The following is a 24070-nucleotide window of genomic DNA, read 5'->3' as shown; positions in this document are numbered from 1 at the left end:
TGTTTGTTTGACTTTTAATGTGTGATTAGATTAAAAATATATAAGCCAATTTTTGAACAATTTCATGCCTTAATTGTTCAGAAGTATCCTATGGCATTGGGAAGGATATGTTTTTTGGTAAGAAATGGAAATTAACATTGAAACTTGTACTGCTATGCAGTATTGTGCACCTGTAATGTAAAATGGCCATAACTTCTTCAGAGATAAACTTCTCCTTTCTTGACATGAAATTTAATACACAATGTACATTTTTTTTTATTTTGGGGTGTCTTTAATTTTTAAATTAGAGGCCTCAATTAGCCACTGATGTCAGATGACAAGATAGTTTAAAAAGAATGGTAATCAAAGTGTACTTTCAGATGCATAATTGACACACTTGTTGTGGTTACAGAGATCAATTGTTTCTAGTTTGGACAATCCAATGACAAAGATGAATTGTCCAAGCATACATTTGTGAAAATTAAAACAAAGCCCTTTTTCAACATGTTAAAAATCTGCTTTTTAATCACATCTGGGGTGCATAATCTACTATTCACCCTCTTGTAATAAAAATTAACAAACTCTTGTCAGAAAGCATTGCATTGTATGTGCTATCTTGTGATTTTAGTTACCCATGAAAGAATGATGAATGAATTATAATCAAATTCCCAGTCCTTCTGATAAACACATAGCATGGCCATTAATTAAAGTTTGACCATTCCATTCTAATGTATAGCTGCTACCGAACTGACATCTGTTGCGCAGGAGGTTGGAGAGTAAAACATAAAAATGGAAATACTGGCTCAGACCAATGGTCCATCTAGCCCAGTATCCTGTCTTCTGACAGTGGCCAATTCTTCAAAGGGAATGAACAGAATAGGGCAATTACCAAGTGATCCATCCCCTGTGAAATGTTCTCAGCATCAGAGGTGTAGGGATACCCAGAGCATGGGGTTGGATCCTTGACCATCTTAGCTAATAGCCATTAATGGACCTATTTTCCATGAATTTAGCTAATTCTTTTTTGAACCCAGTTAAGATTGGAGCAGCAAAGGTGCTCTTCACTCTATCAACATATATACATAATAAAAAGAACACTTTGCACAAAAAATATTATCAATTAACTACAAAATATGATACAACATTTATACATTATGTATTTCCAAACATTAGCTGCACATTACTTCTAAATCTGACTGATAGTAATCATGTGATTACCTGTGAAACATCTTAAGAATCAAGTTAGAAGTAATGTGCAGCTAATGTTTGGAAATACATAGTATATAAATGTTGTATCACATTTTGTAGTTAATTGATAATATTTTTACTTCAAAATTTTTAAATAACACAGGTACTCATCCATGTATCAGCGACCCTTTGCAGAGAGTACTCTGCCAGGTGCCTCTCTTTTCTTTATAAAAAGAACAGGAGTACTTGTGGCACCTTAGAGACTAACAAATTTATTAGAGCATAAGCTTTCGTGGACTACAGCCCACTTCTTCGGATGCATATATCTGAAACCTGTCTTTTCTTTATGTTGAAGCAGTAGCAGATTGACCACCTCTGCTGATCTCAACTGTGGTGATGTATCATGGGGAAGGAATCACTCTCTCAAGCAACCAGGCCTCCAACTGTTCAGTGATTTATACATTTAAACCAGCAGATTGAATCCCACTAATATGGAGAAATCTAGGAAGCCAATGAGACTGGAAATGACTTTTTGTGTGGAAGATAGAGAATGTCAGAAAAAAAATGAAGCCAATCTTCAAAAGAAAAAAAAAATAATGGAGAAACCCACTAGTAAATGCAGAGGAAGTGGGTTCTGAATGCACATACTGGTCAATAATTCAGTTCAATAGTTCAGTAAATCTAGAAAGAGGAGCTGCAGTAGTGAAGAATACCATTTCTCTTAGAAATCTCTTAAATTCACAAGAAACTACAAACAACTGAAATCCCAAATTCTAATCACCTGAAATTCAGTTCTGATCATACAGTTTAATCTTTTCCATGAGTGGACAATTACCATGGTAACTCTAATGTTCTTTCTAGGGCTTAAAATCAGTCACACAAATACCATAGAGCAATTTCAGCAATTAGAACTTTGGAGCTACATGTTTCTCTCAGTTTACTCTTAACTGGTTAAAAGTAATATTTTATTGCTGTACTAAATTGTTCATTCCAATGATAATGGACTGAACTGAAAGCAAACTACAATTTCATGTCAGAGAATATGAATGCTTTACTGGATTTTAGCTCCATGAATGTTAATAACAACTGCAATTATATTCTGTCTTAATGAAAATGAGACAGAACCGAATATGAATATTGACCATTATTTTAAATATCTTCTCCTTTAAAATGTGTATTTCAAATTTAAAAAATTAAATGAATGTTAATGTATCTGGCATTCCAAAGTGCAGTATATCTTGATTCTAAAGAGCAGTGTTAGGTCTTAACTAGTGATGAGGAAACTTTAAAAGGTTTTTCTCATCACCAAAGAAACATCATCCACATATTCTGATGCTTATTTGACCTCTTTGGCCTTCAGCTTGAAACTTCTTAAAATCAAAACTTTGTATGGGAGGCAATGATACAGAAAAAAATGCTGAAAAATTTAATTGTGTGTCTAATTTCTGCAAAGTACTTTACTTACTTTTGCATTTAACACTGCACTTTTATGAAGCTTTATACTGCGTTTTATTATGTGTGTGTGTGTGTGCTGAAATAATTCTATTTTTCATTATTTACAATGATTTGAAGTGTTTTGAGCTATTCCCAGTAAAATTACACATCATACTAACCAATTCTACCAGATGATAAGATACTGTGGTTATGTTTCCTTATAAAATCAACTCAAAAATATTACTTGGCTTTTGGAATATTTGCTATCTACAGTAACATATAATATGTAGCTTTGTAAGGACCTTGCAGCTATGCCTTTTTAATATTATGGTTTTAAACCTTAAGAGACTAAGTGTTTGAAGTTACAATGCAAACTATAACAATTTCTTAATCTCATGCACAGTTCCATACTTCTAAGGGCAATCAGATAAAATGTATGACGATTCATCTTGCTTTAAAGTAATAGAACATGATTGAAACAGTTCTATATTATACATTCTTTAGACAAACCTTGAAGATAAACACCACTTTTTTTAGAGATTGGGGCAGAGAACTAAAATTGATGTGATTTTCAGCACTGAACTTTACATTTTATTTTTGCCAAAACAGTCATTTAATGTAAAGATTCATAGAAATAAGATGCATTAAAACATAGTTGTCATGCATGCACTTGAAGTCTGATCACATTGCAGCAAAATTAACAAGACTTAGGACATCGGTTGTATGTTTATGTGATGGTGTGTACAAACCCCACACTGAGCAACAAGGGCTTAAGGGGCTCATTTTGGGCTCTGCCAGCCCCGCCCTGACACACCTGCAGCAAATGCAACATCTGCTGGAGGAATTAAAAGGCAGTGAATTAACTCAGTTGGTGAGCAGTGCTGAAGGTGAGCAGACCTGCAGCCAAAGCTCCAGTAGAACAGAGCGAAACCTAAAGGCTCTGATACTGCTGTCCAAAGGGGCCCTCTGTGAGGAAAGGGAGGACCCTCCACAGAGACAAGCAGAGAGGGAAGTATTCTGTGGCCCTGGATGGTGATGTCTCCCTCTTGCTTCCTTGGGATTTGGATTTTCCTATCGGGTGAAGGCCTTGGACTGAGGTGATCCCAGGGGGGGGATGAGAGGAAGAGGCCTAGGGAGGACAGTCTTAAGTAGTCTTGGTTGACAGGTTACTGGTAGCTAAAAGGGCCCTGGGTTGGAGCCTTGGCAGTCTGGGGTTGTGGCCATGACCACTAGGCCATGCTTCCCAACCAGACCCTGTGTGGAGACCAGTACAGTTTAAGTATACATAAAGTTATTGGACATTTTACACTTCATAGCTCCTTTAATCCGAGGATCTCCTCATAGTTTAGACTTGTATTAAGCATTTAAATATTTCTGGGACAGATCTGTAAAAGTGTACATACCTAATCTCTAGGGTGTGTTCACAACCCTTGATTTCTGCTCACATATATATGTACACAAAAGATGCGTGTGTGTACTTCTTTGAAAGCTCCTTGTGAAAAGATGCCTCCTGTGGAGGTAATTGTGGTTCTGTATATTCTACACATGGGTAAACCAAGAGAATGAGGGCCAACATTTTCAAAGTTTGGAGTTTAAATTTAAACATGTAAATAAGGGCCTAAATTTAAGCATGTAAAGTCTATTGTAGTTAGTGGGAAGACTCCTCAAAAGTATTTAGGGTCCTAATTCCTACTGATCCAGGGGAAGTTAGGCACCTAAATAATGTTGAGGATTTGGACCTAAGTGTCCTAATTTTCAGAAATGTTAAGCACCCAAGGTCCCATTTCTGGGCACCTCTAAAAATCTGGGCAATAATTTAGACGTGACACATTGATTTAGGCATCTAACTGTATTTACCCAGGTCTGAGCATTTTGGTTAAGTAATTTCCCAAAGGTCCTACAACGAATCAGACACAGAGCTTGGTGAAATACGGTTCATTGAAATATATGGCAAAACACCTATTCACTTCAATAGGGCTAAAATTTCACCCCAACTCCAATGTTTAAGATGGGTATTGAATTTATAACAGTGTTTAGTGTTTAGACTTTATGAAACCCCTGTAAGATGATGCATGCTTAATTTCACTTATTATATCTTTATAATATGCTAGAAGGTAATATTTAAGTTTTTCCTTTATAACTGTAAAAAAATGTTTGCCCTGAAACTGTCAACCTGTCAGAAGTGATCATCTCCTGCCCATTAAAAAGGCTATCAAAACTCAATGGACCATTGTGGGACATCACAATACAAAGACTGTTAATCGTCCCTTCATACCCACTAAGAGGTTTGGTGCACAAGGGCTCATCCCATCAGCTTGAATTTTGGAAGAAGGAAATAAAAATGATCAACATGAATTTTTTTCATCTGTTTTGCTGTTTGGACTCTCACAAGGCTGGAGCTACAAAACAGAAGCAGATTTCCCAGAGTCAGCCTAGGTTAGCCCTAAAAAATATTCAGTGCTGACAGACTACTACAACTCTGTCACCTTTTAGAACCATAAACTGTAATTCATTTGTGTGTATATGTTTGCCTGCTTTAACTTGTAAATAACTCCCTCATTTCTTTTTCCTAGTTAATAAATCCATAGTTAGTTGCTATAGGATTGGACACATGAGCTGTCTTTGGTGTAAGCTCTAAGGTACCAACTGATCTGGGGTAAGTGACTGATCCCTTGGGACTCGGAGTAACTTGAATTTTAGTGTGATTTTTGGTGTAAGAAACCAACTATCACTAAATCTAGCTTGCCTGGGTCGTGAGAAAGACTGGAATGCCCAAAGGGACTGTCTATGAATCCATGGTAAGACTGTTATAGTGCTTTAGGAGTTCACACTTGTTACCGGGTTGGTGAAATGTAATTATAGAACATACAGTTTGGGGTCTCTGCCCTGCTTCTTGACAGTCTGTCCTGAGGCTGGCACTCACATTCATGAACCATTCCAGACAGCATGACAAATGCATTTTAAAATCCTTATGCAGGAACGTTAATTGAATATAAAAATATCTAACACTATTTTTGGTAGACAGATTTTCTTTTAATAGATAAATGAAACTAATAATAATTCTTCCTTTTACATGATATTGTCTTTCACTAAGTATATAATGTTCCAGAGATTCCATAATGCAAAAAATGTTAAGCTTCATTCTTATTAGTGTTTGAATTTATTTATCTAAATGAAGTAGAGTGGAGGCAGGTTGCCATAGCTACAGAAGAACTCTGGAATATTTTCTTCTTAATTGCTGCATATGTGTATACAAACAGCTTAACCATATCTTTCAGTTTCAGTCTGAGTCTTTGAAGTCACAAGAATAACTTTGAATTTGAATCCCCTGCTGATAGAAGGGAGTCTATAAAGGGAGCCAGGAAAAATGAAATCTTGTCACTATATAACTGCTAGTACAGAAGCAATGATTTCTTCTTTAAAATATTCCTATCAAGAATCTTGCACCGTGTTTTAGGGCTGCAGTCCTAACAGTGCCAGATTTGTGAAATTATGATGTGCATGTAGAATATTGTTTCAAGGAAAACAATGTCAGAAATTTACCCAGAAACAAGAATTTTAATTGATTGACCCGAAATAGTGCTAGGTGCAAAGATTAACGCTGCTTCCAAAGCCTTCTGTGTTGTTGGTCATTTGATTTTTTTTTTTCTTTGCCACCATTTACTATTTCTTGCTATTTTAGCTTATAATGCTAACCCATTACGAGAAACAAAAAATCTACTTTATATTGGTTAGGAGAAATATTTATTCTAATAACTAAATGTTGAAAGTTAAATCGACTCTTCAATTAAAGGGAGAAAATAATATTGGGTTATCAGTTTCAGTGACATCATTTTTTCCCAAATTTTATTTTTTTCTAAGCCTCACAACATCCTATGAGGTCAATATTAATATACTTATTTTACAGAAGGGGGAAGTCAAGCACATAGAGTTTAAGGCCAATATTTTCCAACTTGAAGGCTTAAAGTTAAGCACCTGGTGACAGGATTGCATCTGTGATGTCCACTTTTGGCCTGTCAGGGCATCATGACTCACCCTGCTGCAGGTCTTCGCTGGTAGGCCACTGTCTCTCTGAAATCTGAGGTAGCAGTGTTCGGCCATCTGGCCAATACACACTTCAGTCTTACCTCTTTTGTGATATTCAGATCCAAGGGGAATCAGGGACACAAAACAACCACAACTCAAAATAGAGTCATTCAAAGAACCTTTTGTTGGACCCTGGCCTTCTATTCAGGATTTGTCTTCAAACAGTCCATGCTTCCACCAAACTCTTAAAAGCTGGTTGTCCCTTCTAGCAAGGGTTATACAAAGGGCAAAAAAGCTCAGACTCTGGCTTGCAATCAGGCTTCTTTCCTGTCAGGCCTGAACTGGGCTAGGTCTCCTCTCTTTAATTCCCTTCTCCACATTTGCTGCAAGTGTAGTGGGTCAGGGCCAGATGAGTCCACAGCCTCTTCTTTTGTTGGCAGTATAGTGTTTAACTGCCTCATTAACCTCCTCATTGCTAGTGTAGGGCCTCTCTGACCCAACACACCTCAGCACAGGTGCCGACTTACCATTGTGCTGGGGCTGCTCAATCCCTGGCTCTGCCCCAGGCCCTACCCCTTCCCCTCAAGGCTACCCCACCCCACCTCTTCCCACCCCTGCTCCACCTCGCTCTGCTTCTTCCTGCCCCTTCCTATACCCTCCCCAGAGTGTGCCAGATCCTCACTCGTCCCCTCTCCCCCTAGCCTCCTGCACGCTGCAAAATAGCTGATTGCAGCAGGCGGGAGATGCGGGGAGGGATGGGGAAGCACTGATCGGCGTGGCCTGCCGGTCGGCAGGAGGTGCTGGGGGAGGTGCTGATAGGGGGGCTGCCAGTGGGTGCTCTGCCCCCACCATTTTTCCCCATGGGTGCTCCAGCCCCAGAGCACCTACGTAGTCGGCACCTATGCACCAAAGTCCATATTTAGATACCTAAATTAAAGAAATCAGATTTTCAGAGGACGTGAAACACTTGTTAAAAACAGTGGGAACTCTGTGTGCTCAGCACATCTGAAAACAAGCCATAATGCTGCTTAAAAGATAGGGTGCTTAACTTTAAATCTTCAGATTGGAATATACTGGCTCTAATGATTTACTCAAGGCCAAATAGAGAGTCAGTGGCAGATGTGGGAACACAACACAAGAATCCTGGCTCTCAGTCCTCTCCTCTAACCAATACTGAATAACAATGTGGTGTAAATGTATTGAGCTACTCATTTTTTACCTTCATTTCTGTTTATGCCCCCTCCAGTTTACGTAAAGAGACATATGTTGTACTTTTGCGGCCCAAAGACTATTTTCCTTTATTTCTTCCTTTTTGTGGGTAGAAGATCCCTGCCTAGGTAGTTTTAAATATGATCAGGCACCAACTGACCACAACAGGCTGCCCCTGCTGCTTCTTACAGGAGATAATCCTGATCCTTTTCCCCTTCCTGCATAAGTCCCTGTCCAAGCAAATTTATGGCCTGGAGGTGAAAGGAAAAGCACTCTGTTTTGCCTCTTCCTTCCCCAAATAAAAGAAAAGCCAACAGCCTCAGAACTAACTGGCAGCCTCTGCACTTTTCCCAGCAGCCTCCTGCTAGGACAGTCTTCCTTTGGCTCCTCCTTCTCTGAACTTGTGATTTGCACCTCAGGAAGATGAAATGGGAGATAGCTGAACAAATTCTGCCTGTTGATATTGTGCTCCCTATTCTGGTATCTGAGCACCTTACAGAGATCCTAGAAAATAAACAAGCAGCTCTTTGATTCTTCATTCTTCCCTAATGTTTAATTTGGGAAAGCTAAGGCAGACAGGTAAAAGGGCTGAGAGGAAGAAAATAGAGGCTGGCTAGAAGCTGCTATTATTTTTGCAGGGCAAGTTGGAGGGCACTCTGGAGTTGGGTAGATTTACTGACTTCCCATTAGTCACCCCTACTGCTCAGTCCAGTTATTCCTAAATTCCCCACCTTCTGCTTAATTTTTGCTGCCTCTCCTCACTCAATTCAGATGATCCTTTCAATCAAGTGACAAAGAGTCCTATGTCACTTTATAGACTAACAGACGTATTGGAGCATAAGCTTTTGTGGGTGAATACCCACTTCGTCACACACATGTAGTGGAAATTTCCAGAGGCAGTATAAATATGCAGGCAAGAATCAGTCTAAAGATAATGAGGTTAGTTCAATCAGGGAGGATGTGGCCCTCTTCTAGCAGTTGAGGTGTGAACACAAAGGAAGGGAGGAGAAACTGCTTTTGTAGTTGGCTAGCCATTCACAGTCTTTGTTTGATCCTGATCTGATGGTGTCAGATTTTCAAATGAACTGAAGCTCAGCAGTTTCAGACCAATCTACAAGGGAGGTCCACTTCCTAGACACCATGGTAAAAATAAGTGATGGTCACGTTAACACCACCCTATACCGAAAACCCACTGACCACTATGCCTACCTTCATGCCTCCAGCTTCCACCCTGGACACACCACACAATCCATTGTCTACAGCTAAGCACTGAGGTACAACCGCATCTGCTCCAACCCCTCGGACAGAGACCAACACCTACAAGATCTTCACCAAGCATTCTAAACTACGATACCCACACGAGGAAATAAGGAAACAAATCAACAGAGCCAGACGTGTACCCAGAAGCCTCCTGCTGCAAGACAAGCCCAAGAAAGAAAGAAACCAACAGAACTCCACTGGCCATCACCTACAGTCCTCAGCTAAAACCTCTCTAATGCATCATCAGTGATCTACAACCCATCCTGGGCAATGATCCCTCACTTTCACAGGCCTTTGGAGGCAGGCCAGTCCTCACCCACAGACAACCCGCCAACCTTAAGCATATTCTCACCAGCAACCACACACCGCACCATAGTAACTCTAACTCAGGAACCAATCCATGCAACAAACCTTGATGCCAATTCAGCCCACATATTTACACCAGCGACACCATCACAGGACCTAACCAGATCAGCCACAACACCATCGGTTCATTCATCTGCACGTCCACCAATGTAATATACGCCATCATGTGCCAGCTATGTACATTGGCCAAACTGGACAATCCCTAGGTAAAAGGATAAATGGACACAAGTCAGATATTAGGAATGGCAATATACAAAAACCTGTAGGAGAACACTTCAGCCTCCCTGGACACACAATAGCAGATTTAAAGGTAGCCATCCTGCAGCAAAAAAACTTCAGGACCAGACTTCAAAGAGAAACTGCTGAACTTCAGTTCATTTGCAAATTTGACACCATCAGCTCAGGATTAAACAAAAACTGTGAATTGCTAACCAACTACAAAAGCAGTTTCTCCTCCCTTGGTGTTCACACCTCAACTGCTAGAAGAGGGCCTCATCCTCCCTGATTGAACTAACCTCGTTATCTCTAGACTGATTCTTGCCTGCATATTTATACCTGCCTCTGGAAATTTCCACAACATGCATCTGACTAAGTGGGTATTCATCCACGAAAGCTTATGCTCCAATACGTCTGCTAGTCTATAAGGTGCCATAGAACTCTTTGTCACTTTTTACAGATCTGGACTAACACGGCTACCCCCTGATATCTTTCAATCAAGTTATCATTGATTTTTGGGGGGCCCTGGTGCTTTTGCCCTTATTCACAAGACAACAGATGTTTGTTTGTGTATGCATGTATAACAAACCATATTCTCCTCTCCCTCTCTGCAGTCTTCTTCAGGCTGTTTGAGGACGTCTTTTAACACATGGAAATTTTTGAATCCTGATTAATGGAGACTGATACTAAAAAGAGACTTACATCAGAAAATCCCCATGTTTACAACAAAACCTTATAAATATATAAATAAATAAATATTCCAAATAGAGCCCACACCAAATTTAAAACAGATTTGAAGTCACTGGATCATTGGTCAAGCTATTGACCTCCTTTGGATTCTTCCCTATGATTCCCCTCCATCTTTTCAAGGCCTGGATATCTACAGGTGTCTAGGATGAATCAGTGCTATAGGTTTCCCTTCTGCTCTTTCTAGTCAACATTTTCATTTAAACTACATTCTCTCCTCATTCTTCGTTTTACAGATATGCTTGAAAGGTCTCAATCTAGTCTAACAGTCCTGACAGTTTTTACCCTTGGGAAGGATGCATACACACCACACAATATGTCAGGTACAGAAGATGACACTATACATACTTGTTTATCCAGTAGTAGTCTGAGGCGGCACATTTTACACCCCAAGCAGGGACAGGTCACCGCTGCAGACCTTGTGCAGTGATAGTGTGAGGCTAGCATTGCCAGCCACCACAAAGGGTACATGGAAGAGGCAGGACTAACCAGGGGTAGAGAGAAGCACTTGCTATACTCCTGGAAAGTAGCAGGAGACATGCTCCCTCTGCACTCTGGGGAGTTCAAGGAGCATTTTACTCAGTGCCTTCCAAAATTCCTCTGAGGGTAGACAAAACTGCCCTAAGGAACAACTGAACCCTCATTTTTTACTTATTCAATTAATATATTTCCAGAGTAAGGACTGTAGGATTTGATCCATGATGAATTATGCAGACAAAAAACTACTAGTGATGAATAATTATATTTCAGCATTTCCATTTTGCAAATAACTCTTGGCACAAACTGACATCTGGTTCTGGCTTTTTATATAGTAACACAAACAGAAGCTTAAGCAAGACCCCACTTTCTAGATTTTAAAATATCCAATTATAGCAATTATAATCAATTTGGAGATTGGCGGGTTTCCAGGGAGTTGTTTATTGCCATATCAAACAGAACCAAAATTTTACAAATCCAAGAAGACCCAGATTAGCATTAAGGGGCAAACTACTAATTCACTCTCTTCTTTCTGCCTCACAGAACATCTCAACTCTACCAAAAATAACATACAACTTCCAAAGAGATTTTATGATTTAATTTTATGCAGATACTTGACATCTGCTACAATATATTAAGATATAGGGTTCGTTGTAATTGAAATTTTATATCTAAATAGGACCACAGTCTAAAATTCTATTACAAGGAATAATATTCTTCATTTCATACTTACTGATTTTGATCTTACTGAGGAAAATTCACTCATTATTTTATTTGCTCATGGATCTAATCATTCATTTAGTGGCAGTGCGGTTTAAACAAATTGAAATGAGATATTCAAACACATCTGTCTCAAATGATAATTTATACTATTTCTGAATCTGGATGATTTACTCTTTAATAGCTCTGTTCTCCTCATGAATACTATATTTATGACACAGAAGCTAGTATTCTAGAACTCAAGAATAATAGGATTAATAAGTAGTAGTTCTTTAAAGGTAGACTACTTTTCATCCTTTCTTACTATTTTGGGCTCATTTGATGAGTTTCTCGTGGTTATGAAAATAAATTTCCAAGAATTTAAGTAGTTTGAGACCATGCTAACATACACTGTGCAAGCTACAGCTCTGCCAATGCATTCCACTCCAGAGCTACACCATGGTTAGGTAGCGCTCTCCTGGGATATGCTTTACTCTTATGACAGGCATCACAGTCATTTCTTGTCCCTGAAATTGGAAATGCTGCTCTTGCATTCTGTTACTCCAAACCATCACGCAAAGTTAAGTGAGAGATGGCGAGGAGCAAGTGAAAGGTCAAAAAAGGATGGACAGCATCAGAGCAGGATTGTGAGGGGAACCAGGAAAGGAAAACTCAAAGGGAACTCTTTGCAGCACTCCGATCAGTGATCTCTCCCCTACCAGAGAGAAAAGAGAAAGCAAAGCCTGTAGAGGGTTCCAAGCACAAACTGTCTTGTGTGTTTTGAATTGGATCAGCTGTTTTAGTCAATGGCTTTGCCTCCAGTACCGACAGAATGATTCGAGCCTTAATCTTGCAAGGGGTTGAGTGCTTCAACTTCCATGGATGGTGCTCAGCAGCACTCGCAGGACTGAGTCCACAGTGAGGGTTATGTTAATTATTTTCTACTACATTTCATGGCCCACTGTGTCAATTTTGGCATAGTCTTGTATAGTATTATCACCATTGATTTGCATTACAGCAATGCCACAAGCCCCAGTCAAAGGATAGTGTCCCCGTATGCTTTGTTCTAAAAGACAGCTTCTGTTCCAAGCCACATACTGTCCAAACAGGGACATGATGTGGCAGGTGGGTGCACAGCACGATGGAAGGGGGGATAAGAAGACAAAGATGAAAACAATAAAAATACAATATTGCACATATTAGCCTAAGTTTCATAGTTTATTTAAGTAAGTGAACAAAAGATACTAATCAATTGCTGCATATCTGTTACATGTAGAGAGTGGTCTGTAGCCAGCCTCTCTCATGCAGACATAATCTCTCCCAGTGTTACCGGGTCATGTATGCAGTTTTCTCTACTCATTAGGATGGTGGTCCATTGTTTCCCCTGGTGCACTGTCCTCACCCCCTGGGCCTGTGAGGAGGAGGCCAGACTTTTTCTCCTTCCTCAACCCCTATTAGTATAAGAGGAACTGGAGAAAAAGAGCCAGAAGTTTCAAGAGGAATCTGAATAGTTTGATGTCGCACCAGGGGTTTGGGTATCCAATCTGGGGTGATGCTGCTAACAGACAAATGCTAGAGCCTTTGCCTGTAACACTGGAATGTTCAACATCTCTGTCTGCTTGCCCACATCATTTATAGCATGGAGTTGCATCCTTGACCATCTTGGGTAATCGCCATTGATAGAGTTATCCTCCATAAACTTTCTTTTTTTTTTTTTAACTCCAGTTATACTTTTGGCCTTCACAACATCCTCTGACAATGAATTCCACAGATTGACTGAGCATTGTATGAAGTAATACTTCCTTATGTTTGTTTAAAACCTATTCACTATCAATTTAATCAGGTGACCCCTAATTCTTCTGTTATGTGAAGGGCTAAATATAACTTCCTTATTCACTTTCTCTTTCTTTTATAGCCTTCTATCATATCCCACCTTAGTCGTCTCTTTTTTGGCTGACCAGTTCCAGTCTTTTTAATTTCTCCTCCTATGGAAGCTGTTTTATTCCCCTAATCATTATCATTGCCCTTCTCTGTACTTTTTCCAATTCTAATATATATATTTCAGATGTGGTGACCAGAACTACATGCAGTATGCAAGGTGTGATCGTGCCATGGATTTATAGATTTATATAGTGGTATTAGGATATTTTCTGTCTTATTAGGAAGGAAGGAGCCCAAGGAAGCTGAATACAGTTTGGCTACATTACTGACTGAATACTGGCCAGCGTCTTCCCCTAGTCCCCACTCCAGTGGAACAGGGGGAACCCCTCCTTGGACAATCCCTCACCCCTGCGCAGCAAAAGCAAGCATGATGTCTGTTGGTGGCCTTCCCCCCGGACATTCACAGCAGTACCAGGACAGACCCTGCTGGCCCAGCACATCATCTGGACCCTCCCCCGGGGGAGGTAGTTCATGGAACCACCCCAACCCCTTTCACGTTGATTCTGTATTGATTTCTAGAGAGTTAATACCATTTCTAAATTTGATGCCTACCCAATGCCCCGAGTTGATGAACTCCTCTACCGTTTAGGTGAAGCCCACTGTGTTACCACCCTCGACCTGACAAGAGGATACTGGCAGATCCCGCTGGACCTAAACTTGAAGGACAAGATAGCCTTTGCTACCCCCAGCGAGCCTTTTGGACCCCCTGCCCCCCACCCCAACCTTCTAGTGGTTGATGACTCACCTGCTCCAGTCACACCTTGAGTAGGCACTGTCCTACCTGGATGATGTCATGATCTACAGCTGTCACTGGGAGGACAGGTGGCGGCCATCCTACAGACCCTCTGAGCCACAGGACTGATGGCTAACTCCAAGACGTGCCGAATTGGCTACTGGGAGACTACCTACTTGGGGTACATCCTGGGACAGGGAAAGGTGCATTCCCTAGTTGGGAAGGTTCAAGAACACCCTGCCCCAACTACAAAGAAACAAGTGAGACAATTCTTGGGGCTGGTGGGCTACTACCGTTGCTTCATCCCAACTTCACCTCGATTACTGCCCCCCGGCGGAACTCCTCGCTGACCCAGTGGCGGAGCACTCCACCACTGTTAGGGCCCTAGCCTGGGACGCAGTGGAGTCGGGTGTGCCTGCATCTTCCTACCCCCCACCCCACCACTGGGAGTGGCAGCATCCCCTTTAGGCCAAGAGGCTTGTATTGGTCTGTTGTCTACCTGAGCTAGGATGCCAGGCCGTTTTGCTGTCTGCTCTTCCAGAGAGCTGATCTCCCTAGACTGCTGTGTTCCTCTGCCTGACTGCAGGCCAGAGCCATTAACTGTTTCCTGCCCCGCCCTGATTGAGGGCTCCTTGGCCTATAGACTCATTGCTGCTCTGCCTGATGCATTCCAGAGCCATTAACTGTTTGATGCCCCACCCTGCCACCCTGGCTGAGGGACAGGGCTCACAGATTCAAATGCTGCCCGGCCTGGACTGCAGGTTTGGGCCTACTAACTGTCAGGGCCGCCCGGGGAGGGGCAAGGGGGGCAATTTGCCCCAGGCCCCGCAGGGGCTCCCACAAGAGTTTTTTGGGGCCCCTGGAGCAGGGTCCTTCACTGGCTCTGAGGGCCCCGGAAAACTGTCGCGGGGCCCGGGCCCTCGGAGCTTCTTCTGCTCCGGGTCTTCGACAGCAATTCGGTGGTGGTGGGGGTCCTTCCACTCAGGGACCCGCTGCCGAAGTGCCGGGTCTTCGGTGGCAGGGGCCCCCCACCGCCGAAAACCCCAGGCCCCCGGAATCTTCTGGGCGGCCCTGATAACTGTCGACTAATTCCCCAGAGGCAATGTAGCAAGGGGACGTGGTCTCCCTCCCTGATGGATGGGGAGAGAGCCATGACCGCCTTGCAAGCTGCTTGCACTATATGCACACATACATCACCTGCCCACAAGACAGGCAATTGTACTTGCTGCATTCGTGAAATAAACTGGATAGTTTCCAGTCTGCTGCTGGACTTCTTCCTGCATTATATTTACAGTTGTAGGGGTTTTGTTTGTATGTTTGTTTGTGGGGTTACTGGCCTAAGTTTAGAGTGTTTATTAGAGAGGGAGTGTGAGAGGCAGATACATCTAACTTCCCTTGCAAAACTCCTGTTTGCTACCTCAGTGTATGACTATCTCATTAGATCACTATCCAATGTATCAGTGGCAATGCCCTATACTGGGTTCATACACTAACAAGTGTGTAATGAATATTTCACTGCCCAGCATTCTGTTTAAATGTCATCTTCTCACTGCACTGTATTTTTCTGAATGAAAACTGTTTGCCATATTTTATTAAGATTGGTTGTTTGTCTTGCAGAAAAAAAATATTGTAATGATTTCCTAGACGAATTAAGCACCTTAAATTAAGCAATTATCTTTCTGGAAAACAAAAATTTAGTGATTAAATGGAGCAAAGTAACTTAGAATTAAATCACATGGTTAATAAGCCATTAGTTTAACACCTTACAAATGTTAATTATATTTCCAAGTTTAATTTCATAGAATTTAGTCAGAAATTAAAAGTAGCCATTATATTTACAAATCAAATGGTAGATTCTAATGAGAATATTAAAAATGCTAGGACTTGAACTATTAAACTGTTTCACAAGAAGTCAGGAAAGAAAAGAAATTTCAGGTTACTATTACTGTATTGAACTGTCAAATGTAATAATTGCAAACATAGGATTTCATTTAAGAAAACTTATTAGGATAGATCCATCAATAGGTATTAGCCAAGATAGTCAGGGATATAACACCATGCTCAGGGCATCCCTAAACCTCTGACTGCCAGAGACTGGGAGAAGAAGACAGGAATGGATCTCTCCAAATTGTCCTGTTCTGTACACTCCCAGGAAGCTCTGGTCCTGGCCACTGTTGGGGACACAATACTGGGCTAATGGACAATTGGTTTGACCCAGTATGATCGTTCTTACGTTCTTCTGATTAGTTCTAAATTTAACTTAATAAAATAGGCTGGCACCACCAGTAATATATATTGCAAGAAGAGAAATACTAGTGTCATTACTTCGGGAGTGAGATAACTATCACTGACCTGCCTAACACAGAAATGATAGTGAACTAGTTTTGCTCCAGCTGAGAGCAAATTAACAGATCTCTAGGCTAAGCCTTGCTGTATTTTATATATGTTATGAAATTCAGCTGAGAAATAAATCATATGAAAATCTTAACGTGGATGTAAGCCAGGGTCTGAATGAGCTCTCCCTTGACAGCTACTGATGAACTGGGGGTGAGCGAGGTGGAGATTCTCAGGAGCTGATCATATTTACATTGGTGTGTCTATGTTGCCTAGTATCAGGGGGTAGCCGTGTTAGTCTGTATCTACAAAAACAACAAGGAGTCTGGTGGCACCTTAAAGACTAACAGATTTATTTGGGCATAAAAAACTTGGTTAGATGCCACGAAGTAAGTGGCAATGCCTTAACCATATGCGTGTTGTAAAGGTCACTAGGACCTCTTCCATCCTTATCAAGGGGAGTGCTAACCTTCTCTCCTTTCATACAACACGCATATGGTTAAGGCATTGCCACTTACTTCGTGGCATCTAACCAAGTTTTTTATGCCCAAATAAATCTGTTAGTCTTTAAGGTGCCACCAGACTCCTTGTTGTTTATGTTGCCTAGGTGATCATCAGCCAAAGTGCTTAATTTGTCTGTTTTGAGTTAAAATTCACTTTAGTCTTGAAAATAGGCATAATGAATGTTATTACCCATATTGTATGACTCATGGGCAGAAGAACTTTACTTAATATGCCCTAACTGAGGGAATCACCCTAATTGTAAGCTCACTTGCTAAGAATGATGCCATTCTAAACTGGAATGGCTGTCAGAGAGAGAAAGAGACAAGAGATTTGTTCCTGCCTGGTGAGGATGCTGTTGGCAAGTTTTAGATACTATTTGACCTTTTTCCTCTGGTGTTTAAAGACAGACTTGATCAGACTTCATTTAGAGTCCTTGTTTCTGCTCAGTGATCATTGAACTTGAAATCACCAATAAGCAGGTCAAGGGGGCTGAACGTTAGACCTGCAGTACGGACAGTTTTACAATGAAAGACACTGCAAAGGATGTAGTTGCAGTGGGGTTCCTCACCATTGGGTGAAATCACTAAAAGCTGAAATCACTTAGAACTGGGCTAAGTGGTGAGACTTCAGAAAAAAGGATCACAGCTAATGGCAGAGATGGCAGTGGTGAGCAGCAGAAGAAACAGTGGTAAGCAACAGCATAGGTAACAACAGTGAGCTGTGGCAGTAGAAGCGGCATTGCTCAGACCCTACTTCAGGGATGGGAAGTGAATCCCTGTGAACGTGCCACTTAATTCTGGGATTTCGCTGATTTTGGACAACCAACTGTGAATGGGGTGAGAGAAAGGGACATTCATCTGTCAGACTTTCATATCGCAAGGTTGGAAACTGAGGCAAGGGACTACTGTCCAAGTTACTGTGGGGTAGGTGTTTACCTGTGGTTTGCATCCTTTTGAATCATTGTTGCAGTATCTTTCCAAATTAATGCTGAGTTCCCGTTCCCTTTTATTAAAAGTTTTCTTTTGTTAGACAGAGATTCAATGCTTGCAGCTAGGCAAATATGATCTCTTAGAGGTATCATGAGGTGATGTTTAGTTTTTCCAGATTTCTGGGTGGGGCATGAGCTGGTTCTGTTTTGTAATATTAAGAGGAACCTCTAGAAAGTGAACCCAGTTCTTGTTGCTGCTGTCACCACCTGGCAGAAGAGTTACATGTACAAGGAAGAACCCAATCCTGCCTCAATTGAACTCAATGGCAGAACTCCCACTGACTTTAATGGGAGCAGGCTCATGATTTTTACCCGGTTAGAGCTGTGCCAGAAAATTCTTGGATAAGAAGCAAACAATGAATTCATCCTTTCACTGTGTTCATTACTGAGTGGGTACAAAAAAGATCACATTTCATCCAGCTACTCTTGAAAGTGAAAACTGCAGTTCTGTTAGAGATACTGGAAGCAGAGTGGGAGCTGCTGCCTGTTTAAATTCAGATTCAGGCTACTTCATTATTTTATATTTATCTGAGTTCCCAAATCCCCCATTTCCAGTCACATCTATATCCAAAGCATGCCATGTTTCCAGTAGGGTAGGAGGAAGGACTGGAAGAAAACTGAGGTAAAATGAGTGAATAATCTACATGTAAGAAAAATAATTACAAATTAGGGGGAAACATCACATCCTTTTAAAGTTGTACTTGTGGTTTGGGTTTTTTTTAATTAAAATCTCCTTTATTTCTTGGTGGTAGAAGGTAGAGGAAAAGGGAGGGACAAAAATAAAGAAGAAAAGAAAAATAACCATATACGATTATGTCAGTGCCTCTATTTCTTCACTCAACTACCTACTCTCCCTATCAACAACAATAAAAATTATATTTATATAGTTTCTTGCTTTCCAAAGGAACCCAAACCACTTCACACATCACAGTATATACCCCAAACCACTGAAGTGCAGTCACTTCTGGGGTGCAGGGCAAAAGCCCTTTAGTGCACAGTATTATACACATTAGTAGCCGGAGGAGAAATTTTGGCCAAGGGAAGAAGGCAAATCCCTACTCTTAAGAAAAGTGCCATGGGATCTAGGGCTGTTTAAACAAATCTGCGGTCACTGTGAAGTTACTCATCTGGAATCCACATCTACAAGGCCAAGAATCAGTGTGTGACCTTCTTCCAACTGTCAAACGTTTATTCATTTATAAAATGAAAACTGCAATGGCAGCTGAAGGAAGGAGGCAATAAGTAATGGGTCCAGAATTGGTGTGTATTCATGGGTAGAATTAAAATAATAGCGAATGAAGGTTTCCTGTTAAATAGGAAGAGGGTAACACAATGGGGCTTTGGACCCAGTAGGGGCTGTCTGACATAGTTTGCCTTCTTGAGAAAAAGCTTAGAAGCAATTTATGTTATTTGTTTGGCACTTTGAGGGACTCCCATCGTTTGTGAACATATAGACTAAACATAAAGATCCATCCCCCTAACAGACTTGAGCACAGGAGACCCACCACATTTAGGGTATGTGGCTATGACCAAAACCAATCCTTAAAAAGCCCATTTCCTTCCATCCAATTGGCTATTTAGCAAGCTTTTAGCATTAATTTTTGTATGGAGCTCTGAAGACATAAAGTGCTATGTTGATGCTAAGTTTTATATGAAGTTATACCAACAATTCTTAATCAGAATTTCCAACTGATGTCAGCGGGGCTTCTGCTCAAACTGATGGAACAAAGTGGCTTATGGTTGTAAAGTTTGGGTCTACAGTTAAACCTACATTCAATAGAGGTTGTGAAGATGATAAGAAAAGTCTTCGACAGAACTTATTTGTGAAGTTCACAGAAAATGATTTTATGCAGAAAACGGCATGAGAAGTATATTTTACATCCAAACATTGAAAATAAAAGAAGAAAGAAAGAAAGGCTCATCAGCAATAATTGCATAAAATAATCTGGAATGAGTATGGTGCAATCTGCAGAGGAAAAGACAAAGATTTTTATACAGTATGGCATGGTAATGAGATAAATCAAGATGAAGTAACATTAAATTGGGGGAGAAGAAATCAACAAACTATCATTTCACTCTTCGAATAAAAGTATCTATGGATATACAATTGAATCATCTCTCATCCATTCCCTGAAAAACAGTTGCTTTTACTAAATTATGAGGGTTTTTTTTGTTAGTTTACTTATTGATACCCTAGGTAGTATTGCTATATATATCCCCCTTGACAAATTATTCCATTTTCTAATTGACCTTATTATTTTTCTTCTTTTAGTTTCAGGCTTCTACTCCTGATTTTATAACCCTTCATCATCTTAAATATTCCTCCCCCCTCTTTTATGTTCCTATCTCTCCATTATTTATAGATACTTATATCCATCCTCATCCCCGTCCTGCATCATTTTTTTCCTCCAAGCTACACACTTCATTAATTTTTCTCCATAAGTCATATCCTCTTGTCTTTTGTCATCTTTGTTACCCATTTTGGGTCCTCTCCAGTTTGTTGGTCTTTTCTTTTTAAAGAAGATTCAAAGCCTGAGTACAGCACTCCAAGTGCAGTATAACCAAGGAATTTTTACTTCATACAAAGAGAAATTGTTAACGAATGTTAATAATGATTAAAACCTAAAAGAATTAACACAAATGGCATCCTTTTAGTGCAACTCCAGCAGTTTCAATATTTTCCCTTTCTTTCCCTTGCCTCCCTATGATGAATTTCCTCTCCCCCCCCTTTACTGTATTTTTATAATTTATTCTTTAATTATAGTCCAGTACTTGGACACCTTAACAGGGGTTTCTTTGAATGAAATTCACCTTTCCCATAGAAAGCCCAAGTTAGAGTAGCTGTTAGAGGGGGAAGCTCAGCTTGGGTACTAGATCAACATCCAATCACTTGTATCGTCAATGAGGGGTTACAGCTGATAGATTGCAAACATGAAATTATATTAAGTGAGGTGAAGACCACAGCTAAACCGAACTACTGCTAATTGGAAATAGTGTGGTAAGAATGGGAATTCAAGTAGAGATATTTGGTCTTTGAGCGCTGGACAGACATTTGTCATCGTCTGAAGTTGACAGAGAGTCACACAGTAAGCCAGCAAGGTCCTGAAACTGCATTGTGATATCTGCATCAACTTTGAACCATTTAGTGATGATATTGCATTGGCCCATCAATGTCACTATGTACTGATGCAATACCATGGCTCAATTATCCCAAAATAATGTCAGAACATAGCATGTGCTTATGATGTGATTTTCTGCAATCCCACTGGATGTAAGATCACACCTTCCCCCTGCTCCTTCCTCATAATGGCTGTTTGAAAGTAGCTGCAATTTGAAAGGCTTTCTTTCTCCCTTCCCTCATGGGGGAAAAACATTACTCTCACTGTTGGGCTGCTCTGTGCTCTTTGCTCGGAGATTATTTCTAGAGATGGGGTACAGCGCCGCAAGACTAGGTTGATATTTTATTTCTTTTAATGATCATCTTTACAGTGTTACCTCACAGATTTGGTTTTCCATCCCAGACTTGATTATTTTTATCCAAACTAAAATCTTGATCTCTCTCTCCTTGTGGATGTCCAACCATCAACTTGAGCTCAACATAGCCAAAAGTGAACTCTTAATCTTTCCTTCAAAAACTGTCTCCCTTTCTCAATCTCTGTGGAAAACACCACTATCCTCACTGTCACCCAAGCCTGTGACCTTTGACTTGGCCCTCTTTCTAGACCCATGTCTAAATTGTGCAGCTTCTTCTTACACAACATCTCTAAGATCCAGCCTCTCCCCGTTCATACTGCTAAAACTCTAGTCCCGGTCATACGAACGGCCATACTGGGTCAGACCAAAGGTCCATCTAGCCCAGTATCCTGTCTTCTGACAATGGCCAATGCCAGGTGCCCTAGAGAAGCAGTTCTCAACCAGGGGGTCTGAGACCCCCTGGGGGCTGTGAGCATGTTTTAGAGGGGCCGCCAAGCAGGTCCAGCATTAGACTTACTGGGGCCCAGGGCAGAAATCTGAAGCCATGCCGCCCCGAGCCCCACCACCTGGGGCTGAAGCTGAAACCTGAGCAACTTAGCTTTCTGGGACCCTCTGTGGCTGGGGCCCCAGGCAATTGCCTTGCTTGCTACCCCCTAATGCCGGTCCTGGCTTTTATATGCAGAAAAACAGTTGTCGTGGCATAGGTGGGCCGTGGAGTTTTTATAGCATGTTGGGGTGGGGGAGGAGCTCAGAAAGAAAAAGGTTGAGAACCTCTGCCCCAGAACATGTAATCATCAAGTGATCAATTCCTTGTCGCCCATTCCCAGATTCTGCAAACAGAGGCTAGGGACAGCATCCCTGCCCATCCTGGCTAACAGCCATTGATGGAGCTACCTGCCATGAATTTATCTAGTTCTTTTTTGAACACTGTTATAGTCCTGGCCTGCACAACATCCTCTGGCAAGGAGTTCCACAGGTTGATTGTGCATTGTGTGAAAAAATACTTCCTTTTGTTTGTTTTAAACCTGCTGCCTATTAAAATCAGTTGGTGACCCCGAGTTCGTGTGTTATGAGAAGGAGTAAATAACACTTCCTTATTTACTTTCTCCACACCAGTCATGATTTTATAGACCACTATCATATCCCCCCTGACGTCTCTTTTCCGAGCTGAAAAGTCCCAGGCTTATTAATCTTTCCTCATACAGCAGCCATTACCTACCCCCTAATCATTTTTGCTGCCTTTTTTTGAACGTTTTCCAAATCCAATATATCTTTTTTGAGATGGGGCAACCACATCTGGCTACCCAGCAAACAGTCCAAGGCATCTTGTACTTGAGGCACGGTGTATTGGTCAACTACAGTGTGCCCGTTTAGGGTGCAGTAGTTGATACACATCCGGATTTTGCCACTCTTCTAATGGACCACCACAATGGGAGAGGCTTAGGGGTTGCAGGACTCTGTAACAATACCATTCACGATCAGCTCCTGAAGGTGATGCCACACGTCTTTCAACTCAGAGAGCAATCCTCCTAGATCTCTCCCTGAAGGGTCGGGGATATCTTGCAGCAGCTTCCCTTGTGCTTCCTCTCAAAATTGACTTGAATCTCTTTTTCAAATACATAGCATTGTTCTCAGTAGGTCGGCCCCCTTCAGTGGGCTTTGGAGGCAACTGTATGTTCCCATTGTTCTTCCCCCAAATCAGATCAACTACAATACACAAAATATGGGATATATAAATGAAAAGGAGAAGCCAGGAGAAACAATGTTTTTCCATTCTATGCATCCGATGAAGTGGACGGTAGCCCACGAAAGCTTATGCTCAAATAAATGTGTTAGTCTCTAAGGTGCCACAAGTACTCCTGTTCTATAGACGACAATGGCTATGATCTAATAAAGTTGTGAATAAACACTTTGTTAATAGGAAGAAACATCTCTCTCTCTCTTAGCCTGCTGACTCCTGGGCTAGATCCTGCAAGGATGCTAGTGGAAGCTGATGATATTCAGCATCTTGCAAGAGATGCTTAGCATCTGAGACGCACAGTCCCTCAGTCTGGGAAAACCATTTAAAGTGGAGACAGCGAGAAAAAAAATCACTCACCTGCGCTTCATTTGTCTCAGTGACCAGGAAGTGAATGGTTCTAGAGCCAAAATACTGGAATAACACTATGCAAACAGTGGTGTTCTGGAAGAATTAAAGATTTTTAATCTCTAGAACAGCCTCCTTCCAATGTATTTAATGGTATTTTCACAATGTTTGAGACATAGCAATATGTGGCGCCTGTGTGTGTGTGTGTGTGTGTGTGTGTGTGTGTGTGTGTGTGTGTGTGTGTGTTTTGGAGTTTTTGTTTGATTTTTTTAAATCCTCTCTGGAAACCAGATCGTCTGACTGCAGGTTTAAAAATAAAAATCTTCAGCAATCTCAGAATGCAAATCTCTCTTCCACACTTGTAAGAATGTTGTATGAATCTCTCCTATGAGAAATCCACTTCCTGATA

At 41.1% G+C, this 24070-nt stretch overlaps 2 non-coding genes across 2 annotated transcripts; one reads left to right on the top strand and one right to left on the bottom strand.

Moving 5' to 3' along the window:
• Positions 1–16972: 16972 nt before the first annotated feature.
• Positions 16973–17100, bottom strand: LOC112059162 (U6atac minor spliceosomal RNA). Its single transcript, XR_002888374.1, has one exon. It is a non-coding gene; the product is annotated as a U6atac minor spliceosomal RNA (small nuclear RNA).
• Positions 17092–17152, top strand: LOC112059163 (U6atac minor spliceosomal RNA). Its single transcript, XR_002888375.1, has one exon. It is a non-coding gene; the product is annotated as a U6atac minor spliceosomal RNA (small nuclear RNA).
• Positions 17153–24070: the final 6918 nt, after the last annotated feature.

Source organism: Chrysemys picta, chromosome 2 (assembly GCF_011386835.1).
Source record: "Chrysemys picta bellii isolate R12L10 chromosome 2, ASM1138683v2, whole genome shotgun sequence".
Taxonomy (NCBI): Eukaryota; Metazoa; Chordata; order Testudines; family Emydidae; genus Chrysemys; species Chrysemys picta.
This window is presented reverse-complemented; position numbering and strand designations above follow the sequence as displayed.